Consider the following 9,985-nt stretch of genomic DNA (forward strand, 5'->3'; position numbering starts at 1 on the left):
TGGACTGCGGGGAGATCCAACCACTCCATTCTAAAGGAGATCATCCCTGGGTGTCCTTTGGAAGGAATGATGCTAAAGCTGAAACTCCAGTATTTGGCCACATCATGCGAAGAGTTGACTCATTGGAAAAGACTGATGTTGGGAGGGATTCGGGGCAGGAGGAAAAGGGGACGACAGAGGATGAGATGGCTGGATGGCATCACTGACTCGATGGATATGAGTTTGAGTGAACTCCGGGAGTTGGGGATGGACAGGGAGGCCTGGCGTGCTGCGATTCATGGGGTCGCAAAGAGTCAGACACGACTGAGCGACTGAACTGAATTGAACTGAACTGATGCCCTAATCCCATAAAAAGAATCTACAAATGTGATTTTTAAGTAAATTTTTTCATGAAACAAAATACCATAAAATCAAGACAAATAATCAATTGGGAACAATTTTATAACCCACATTAAAGATAAAAGGACTACTATCATCTTTATATTTCAAGACTGGTATGATGGAGAAGTTTTAAAATAATTTTTTGCTACAAAGAGGTGGTAGAACTCTGATCAGAAGAGGGGGGCTTTTGGGTTTTGAGTAAAAAAAGGAAGTGGAAGGCAGTAGGCCAGTGATCCACAACCGTTTTGGCACCAGGGACCAGTTTCATGGAAGACAGTTTCTCCAGAGACCAGGGAGTGGGGTGTGGATGGTTTGGGGCTGACTCAAGCATGTTAATGTACCGTGTGCTTTATTTCTATTGTTACATCAGCTCCACCTCAGATCATCAGGCATTAGATCCCAGAAGTAGGGGGGCCCCTGCCGTGGACTGCCAACAGTTAAGAGAAAAAACTTTAGGATTAGACACACTTAGGTTTAAATTGCAGCTGTACCACAGATAGGCTGAGTGATCATGGCCATTTTTCCTTTTGAGTTCACTGATCTTCAGTTTTCCTATCTGTAAAGTAAGGATGTACGTGCATGTTAAGTAGCTTCAGTCATGTCCCCCTCTTTGCCATACCATGGACTGTAGCCTGCCAGGCTCCTCTGTCCATGGCATTCTCCAGTCAAGAACACTGGAGGGGGTTCTTGAACACTGAAGAGCCATTTCCTCCTCTAGGGGATCTTCCCGACCCAGGGATCAAACCTGTGTCTGCATTGGCAGGCGGGTTCTTTACCATTAGTGCCACCTAGGAGAAGGCAATGGCACCCCACTCCAGTACTCTTGCCTGGAAAATCCCATGGACAGAGGAGCCTGGTGGGCTGCATCCATGGGGTCGCTAAGAGTCGGACACGACTGAGCGACTTCACTTTCACTTTTCACTTTCATGCATTGGAGAAGGAAATGGCAACCCACTCCAGTGTTCTTGCCTGGAGAATCCCAGGGACGGGGGAGCCTGGTGGGCTGCCGTCTATGGGGTCACACAGAGTCGGACACGACTGAAGCAACTTAGCAGAAGCAGCAGCAGCAGGAAGCCCCAAAGTAAGGATACTAAGATCTTTTTCACAGGTTTGCTTTAAGGATTAAACAAAATGTATGTGATTGGATTAGCTGAGTGCATGATATATAGCAATCTACAAATAGTACCTATGTATTAAGAAAGTAATGTTTAACCAGCTTCAAATCTTTAAGAAACTCCAAAACATGATAAACACATCTATGTAGAGATGACCAATTAGGTGCCACAATACTGTCTCCTGAAGAGGTACCTTCTGCCCAAGGAGTCCAAAATGGCATTGCTGGCTCATCAATTCACTCAGAGTCTCTTAATAATTCATTTGTTAAGAGCAGCAGCAGCATCAACAATTTACGGGTGAGAAAAGAGAAAGCCACCATTCCAGCTGTTCAGGCCCAAAACCTTGGAGTCAGACTTGAATTTTTTCTTTCATATTCACAACCAGTCTATTATTATTTTAGACTTCAAACATATATCCATATTTCAACCACTCCTTACTAGCCCTCATGTGACTATTTTAATCCAATGCCCTTCTCTTTCACCTGGATTATTACCACGCAATAGATCTTCCCTGAAGGAAAAACAGTTGTTACTTATGTCCCCATAGTCTATCCTTCACTGAAATGAGAAGGATCCTGTTAAAATGTAAATCATCTCATCTCTTTAAATGATGGGAGTCATCTGCAGTGACTCCCCATGTCAGTGAGATAAAAATCTAGAGATCTTACTTCAAAATCCAAAGACCTTACTTCTGCACAGCAAAATAAACCATCAACAAAATGAAAAGGCAACCTACAGAATGAGAGAAAATATTTACAAATACTGTATCTGATAAGGGATTAAAATTCAATGTACATAAAGAACCCACACAACAGCAAAACAAAACAAATAATAATATGATTTAAAACTGAGCAGAGGAACTGAATAGACAGTTCTAAAAAGAAGATATTCTAGTGCCCACAGGAATATGAAAAGATGCTCAACATCACTGACTCATCAGGCAAATGCAAATCAAAACCATGATGACCTCTCATACCATACCTGTTAGAATGACTATCATCAAAAAGACAACAAATAACAAGTGCTGGTGAGGATGTGGAGAAAAAGAAGCCATTGTGTATTATTGGTGGGAGAGTAGATTGGTACAGCCACTATGGAAAAGCAGTGTGGGAGTTTCTCAAAAATTAAAATTAAAAATAGAACTACCATACAGTCCAGTGACCCCACTTCTGGATAGATTGTCTAAAGGAAATGAAATCACTATCTCAAAGAGATATTTGTACCCACCCCATGTGCAACCCACTCCAGTACTCTTGCCTGGCAAATCCCATGGACGGAGGAGCCTGGTGGGCTGCCGTCTATGGGGTTGCACAGAGTCGGACACGACTGAAGCGACTTAGCAGCAGCAGCATGTTCACTGCAGCATTATTCACAATTGCCAAGATATGGAGGCAACCTAAGGGTCCATCAACAAATACATGGAAAACCAAAATGCAGTGACTATATATAAAACACCATATTACACAGCCATGAGATAAAAGAAAATTTTACCATTTGTGACAACGTGGATAGAGCTTGAGGGCATTATGTTAAGTGAAATAAGCCAGTGTGGTTGTTCACTCGCCGAGTCATGTCTGACTCTTTGCAACCCCATGGACTGCATCATGCCAGGCCTCCCTATCCCTCACCATTTCCCGGAGTTTGTCCAAGTTCAAGTCTAGTGCGTTGGTGATACCATCCAGCCATCTCATCCTCTGACGCCTCTTCTCCTCTTGCCCTCAGTCTTTCCCAGCAGCAGGGACATGTGCAGTGAGTCGGCTGTTTGCATTGGGTGACCAAAATTTTGGAGTTTCAGCTTCAGCATCAGTCCTTCTAGTACAGAAAGACTAGAAATAGGCCAGTACAGAAAGACAAATACTGCGCGATCTCACGTATATGTGTAATCTTAAAAAATTAACGTAGAACTCATAGAAACAGAAAGTTGAATAGGTTGCCAGGGACTAGGGACGGGGAGAAATAGGGCGAAGTTAGAAAAATGGTACAAACTTTCAGCTCGAGATGAATAAGGTCCGAGAATCTAATGTGCAACATGGTGACCAAAGTTTAAAAAAAAAAAACCCGAAGTTTGTATTATGGTTCCCAAGGCCCCTCCCCCATGATACCAGCCCGATTTCCTCTCTGACGTCCTCTCCCGCCACCCTCCCTTGTCGTCGTCCCCCATCCAGCCTGAACGGCCTCCTTGCTGTCCCTCAAACATTCCCAGTGAGCTTCTGCCCCAGGGTCTTTGAAGGAACCTGCAACACTCTCTCCCCAGCGTCTGTGTGCCCCACTCCTCACTACTCTCAGGTCTTCTTACTCAAGACCCACTTTCTCTGGGTCACGTGTACATGAAGTTAACGATGCTCTCTTCTCTACTTTGGAGTGTATTTAAAATTTTCCATTAAATTATTAGTTAAGTCAGTTTCTTGCTGGAGTTTTCTCTGGCTAGCCCATCTAAAATTTTAGCACTCCCTCCAACTTCACATCTGCATCCCCTGCTTTGATTTTTGTTCCTTGTTACTGACATTTTCTTTATCTATTTATATGTATTATCTGAATATACGTGCCATGAGACCTTGAGTTTTTAACCTGTTTTGTTTGCTATCATCTCTCCATTATTTAGCACAACTCCTGGCACACACACAAAAAGCTGCTCAATAAAGTTTTGCTGAATAAACAAGTAGGTGAATAGACCCAGTCGTTCTCCCTAAGACATCCAGTGATGTGTAGTTGTGTGCTCAGTTGCTCAGTCATGTCTGACTCTTTGAGGCCTCATGGACTGTAGCCCGATAGGCTCCTCTATCCATAGTATTTTCCAAGCAAGAATACTGGAGTGAGTTGCCATTTTTACTCCAGGGGATCTTCTCGACCCAGGGATCGAACCAACGTCTCCTCATCTACTGCACTGGCAGGCGGATTCTTTACCACTAGACCTCCTGGACAGCCCCTAGTGACGTTAAATGGTGAATTCATTTTGTTTGGTGAATCCTGGTCTCCTTTGGAACCTTTTGCTTTTTGTGCTTTGGAAATCCCCAGCAGGTCTTACAGACATTATGTAGATCTACAGGTACCACTGTCACTTCCAGGAGAGCTGAGAACCCCATTGCCGTGTAAGCGTCACCCACAATCTGAAGGAGCAGGACTCTAAGCTCTATTCTACTTCTCCCATCACCTTTCTGCTTTTCCATGCAAGGCGCTCCACAGACCGCGGGAGCTCTTGAGGAGCAGACTGTATGGATGTCATTACACATGACATACAAAGGTTAAGGACTCTGGGCCTGTTCTGAGGCCCATCAGTACCTCAGAGCAAGGAGGTGGAGAATGTATCACAGCCATGGAAGCTGGCACCACCTGAGGATGCCAAAGGAAGAAAGAGGTCAGAGAGAGACTGGTCCCAATTCTTCTTCATGAAATAAGCTTTCAAAAGAAAAAAAAAAAAAGAGTCATGGCTCTCTGAATTCAAGGTCTATAATCTGCCATAGGCCCTGCTGCAGACGTAAGGTGCAAAGTTACCCTTCTGTCCAGTGATTGGGGAGTGTTTCCCAATGACAAGAAGTCACAGCATTCTAGGTCACTCACAGGAAGAGACAGAGGACACCACCCCAGACATGAAGGACTGACTTGACATTGGCAATGAGATTCAGCCCTGACAGTCACTGAACACCACTGGGAACCAGCTACATTTTTCTGTTGATTCCCTGCAACTACTTGTGCTAAGTATCAAGACATAGACGATGGGGTGCATCTACAGCCTAGTTAATGGGCATGGGCTCTGTGACGGTTATACTATACAGAGAGTGGGGTAATGTCCAGGAGAGCTGACATCAAGGTGAGAGCAATCACCTGGAGAACCCAGGAGTTAAACAGAAAGCATGAGTAACTGACGCATCTGCTTAAATTAAGGGCAATAAATAGTGAGATAGCACCAAGGCTGACAGAAAGACTGTACATGGGTGAATGCTTTTCTTATCATTCCCTTGGCTGAACTGTTTGTGATAAAAACAAGACAGCCAGAGGGGTCATTACACAATGACTTACAATTGGATATGAGAGTCAGCTGAAACTCGGGTAAGCCAAAATCTCAAACCATGTGAGACATGAGATCACCAATATCTACATGAGATATAATTCTAAACACCAAATCCATTTCAGTAGTTGAAAGAAGTCATGCTTTCATGAGGGAAGGGAGAGGAGGCTAAAATAATAGCTCTTAATATAGTACAGTGGCTGGAAGAATAGGTTCAATCCTGGCTTTACTATCTGTTGGATAGGTAACATTTAGTAGCTGGATAGGTAACATTTAGTAGTTGCTTGGGGCTTCCCTGGTGGCTCAGAGGGTAAAGAATCTGTCTGCAATGTGACAGACCCCGGTTTGATCCCTGGGTTGGGAAGATCCCCTGGAGCAGTTGCTTAGCCTCTCTAAATTTTAGTCTTAACCACAAATGGGACAATATGTGCACCTCACAGAACCGAAGTTATGAAAATTAATGAGACCACGCATGTAAAACATTTAGAATAGAATCTAGTACTATTATTATTGCTATTGAGAAAGTATTATTGCTATTGAGAAAGTATTATTAATAACATTGTAATAATGCAGGGGGAGGCAAAATACACATGTAAATATCCTATCTAGGTTGCAGACTATTAGAAAAAAAAAAGTGCTTCCTTATAAATGGGAAGGTGTCTGGAAGAGATTATGTGAGAAATGATCTAGCCAAATCAGTCCCTCCTTCCTGGTATCTTTTCACTAAATTCTCTCTGCTACATGTGATGGCAACAGACAAAATGTTACGATTCTGCCTTGATCAGTAGGTATTTATGTGATCAGATGGTCTGCAGAGAAGATCATGAACTGGGAAATCAGGTTATGGTCACTTTTGTACAATGTGACCTACAGGAGATTACCATGCTCTCCTAGAAAGCAATGGCATTCCTTTTAAAATTCTGATTGAGATCACGATACTCCTCACCTCACAGAAGAGGCTATAAAAGGGACAGACCCATTTTATATAAAGTTATTTGTGTGTGTGTGTGTGTGTGTGTGTGTGTGTGTGTGTAAAGTTTTGAAACAGCATGGTATCTGGATGGGCAGTGGTTATACTTGCAGTGATTTTCAATACAGTGTCAGCAAAGAATTGCTCCTGTACAAAGGAGTCTCTATCTGGGGCTTTTAGTGTGGGCTGATGCTGGCTGTGGTTCTGAAAAATCGATTCTGTGCACCCACCTTCCCCACCAAAGCTGTCCTTAGTCACAAGCCAGTATGGTTGGGAGATAGGATATGGAGCAGAATAGTTTACTGCTCTTCTTATACCAATAGTAGCGGAAGTTGCTGTCCATGGTACTGAAAAGCCTTCTCTGGTCCAAAGAGTTGCTGTCTATGGTCACAACCCCACTGTGGCTCAGACTTGTTCTCAGTGTTCAAAGATTTGCTCTAGCTGAAGTTTCCTTCCTCCCTTCCCTTGAGAGTTCTAGTTAGTTCTTCCTTGATCCTCTTGCTAACAGATTAGCCTGGGGGTCATGCTGATTCAGAGGAATCAAAGAAGCCAGTTCTATTTCAGGATTAATTTGGATGTTATCTGAACAAGATGAGTCTATCTTTTCTGGGTCCTCAGGATTGCTATGTGATTTCTCTGGTGGCTCAGCAGTAAAGAATCTGCCTGTCAATTCAGGAGACTCAGGTTCCATCCCTGGGTTGGGAAGATCCCCTGGAGGAGGCATGGCAACCCACTCCAGTTTTCTTGCCTGGAGAATCCCATGGACAGAGGAGCCTGGTGGGCTACAGTTCATGGGGTTCCAAAAGAGTCGGACATGACTTAGCAACTGATCAACAACAAAGAACAGGATTGCTACAGGTCTCAATTAGCAGCAAAACAACACTCAAATCAATATAAAAGCAGCCTCTAGGGGGCCTTCTACACAAAGAATGACCCATGTTCCAGAAAGGTTCTCTATGGACTTGAATAAGCAGTCAGTGAACCTCTGGACCCAGACCAAGAACCATGGTTTCTAGTCTAAATTTCATTAAAGGCAAAGTCGCAGGATTACTGTCTTCAGTAACTGATCTTCAATATCTATCTCTGTTCACTCAACTTTCTTTCTGCATCCTGTGTAAGACAGAACTTTTTTACTCCTGACCATACATCTAGATTGGAATTGGCTCAAACACTGTTTTTCTCGGTGTGTATATATATGTGTATATGGAAAAGCTTAGTGGAAAAAAATGTGGGAAAGTAGAACTGGGTAATTCCATTCTCCATTTAGATGCTGGCTCCATATTTTAGCTTCCTGCTTATAAACAGGTGGTTAACAACGGATGTTATGAGACAGCCATGTGATGCATACAGCAGGAAGCACAGAACTGGGCAGGAGTCCTACCCACAGGCCTTCACAGTCTAAATATCAAGCTCTGCACTCTTCAGGGAATGGAGAGCTATAAATAGCTGAGTAGTGACATCATCTTCTTCCAGCCTGTTGTTGTTCAGCTATCAATTATACTTTTTAAAGAGCTTACAAAAAAATTAATAGATGGTAGGAAATTCGACAGCATTGTTTAGCCATAAACACACACACACACACACACACACACACATCCTGCAGGCCAACAGATTTGAGTGGCTACTTATTTGAATAAAAGAGCTTCCCTGATAGCTCAGTTGGTAAAGAATCCACCTGCAATGCAAGAGACCCCAGCTGGATTCCTGGGTCGGGAAGATCCCCTGGAGAAGGGATAGGCTACCCACTCCAGTATTCTGGCCTGGAGAATTTCGTGGACTGTATGTATAGTTCATGGGGTCACAAAGAGTCAGACATGGCTGAGCATTTTTCACTTTGTATGCTTATTAGAATAAAAGCTTCATCTAGCCCACTCCTCTGAATGTATGCCGGAGATCTTGAGTCTAACAAACCCCTAATGCCCTCTTCTTGTCTGAAGGGCAGAGTTCTTCTCTCAATAATTCCTTGGCACTGTCTCTAAAAAAGGTCTCTATTTCTTTGAACAGTGAGAAACTTGAAACTTGGGTTCAACTTTGAGTGAGTAGCAGCAGCCTGTGATCCTTTAAAATACATCTGAGACTTCCCTGGTGGTCCAGTGGCTAAGACTCCATGCTCCCAAGGCCAGGGGCCCACGTTTGACCCCTGGTCACAGAACTAGATCCCACAAGCCACAGCTAACAAAAAGAGTCAGTGTGCTGCAATCAAGGCCCTGTGTGTTGTGACAAAGATCCAGCACAGCCAACTAAATAAATAATAAAGTATTTTAAATAACAAATAAATACAATAATATTAAAAAGTAAAATAAATCTGATGTGTTAACGGGAACTCCCACCCCTCTTGTTCCCATCATAAAGTGAGGCCCAGACTGGACATAAGGAGGAAAGACTTGGGGAGGGGAGCCTCTGCTTTCAGTCGACCTTGAACCGATTTCCCGACCTCCTCCATCTTGCTAACCAAGCAGCGACTGTGTATCAAACAAGTCAGCTCTATATCTGGAGAGCAAGCCTCCAAAAGGACAGGTGATGCTGTGACTGTCTCATGGGAGATGGAGGAGGGAGTGGTCCTTAGGGTATATCCTCTACCTCCTGGGCAGAGCATCACCAAATAGACACAGGTGACCTCAAGCCCCACTCCACTAAATTCCTGCATGGTGCCACCCTTATGCTGACCTGAAGCCGAAAAGCCCCTTGGAACGTCAGAGAATGTCACCTTTCCCCAGTGACCTTGGATTCTTACATTTCTTAAAAAAAAAAAAGAAATGGTGTCTCCCTTATAAGGAGTAAGAGAAGAGGGTAGGCGGGAAATCGAGAAAAGATTCTGTTTAAAAATGTATATGTGCGTGTATCTACATTTATATAAATAGCAACCGAAATGGAACGTGGAGGGGCCCGGGCTATTTTAAGGACGAGCTGCAGTCGTAAAGTAATCTCCTGAGTGATGCTACTTTCTGGCCGCGCGCCCTCGCGTCCAGGCGAGGCGGTGGTGCTTTTTATTCTAGTCACATTGAATGCCTCTTACGAATCCATCCATCTTAATCAGCACCTACCACTCGCGGCATCTCTGCAGTCAGGAAGCAGAGAAGCAGACGGCAGCGGGGCACGGACGGGGTGTGAGGGCAGTGGCGAGAGGTGACGTCAGGAAAGGAAGGAAGGGGAGGAAGGGGGTAGGGCAAAGAGCTGCTGGGGTGGGAAGGAGGTGCAGCCTCCTCCTCCGTGCAGCCACGGAGACCCCTCTGACTCCACCTCTCTCTGTGAAGGGACCCTCCTTGGCAGGTGTGACTCAGCGAGGCGGGGGGCTGAATGGTGAGGTGAGGGGGCAGGGCCTGCGTCTTCAGGGGGCCAGATCGCAAAGCTCTGGCTCAAATAGCAGGTGCCCCTGCAATCAAAGCTCCTGATACACGGGGGTTGGAAGCGGGTGCGGAGGAGGAGAGAGGGCCAGTGGCTGGCCCCTTTATCTTCCCTCTGCTGTCTCCTTCCCAGCCTCGGCCTCATCCCCTGCCTTGCCTGAAGCCCTGC

Source organism: Bos javanicus, chromosome 8 (genome assembly GCF_032452875.1).
Source record: "Bos javanicus breed banteng chromosome 8, ARS-OSU_banteng_1.0, whole genome shotgun sequence".
In the NCBI taxonomy this organism is placed as follows: Eukaryota; Metazoa; Chordata; class Mammalia; order Artiodactyla; family Bovidae; genus Bos; species Bos javanicus.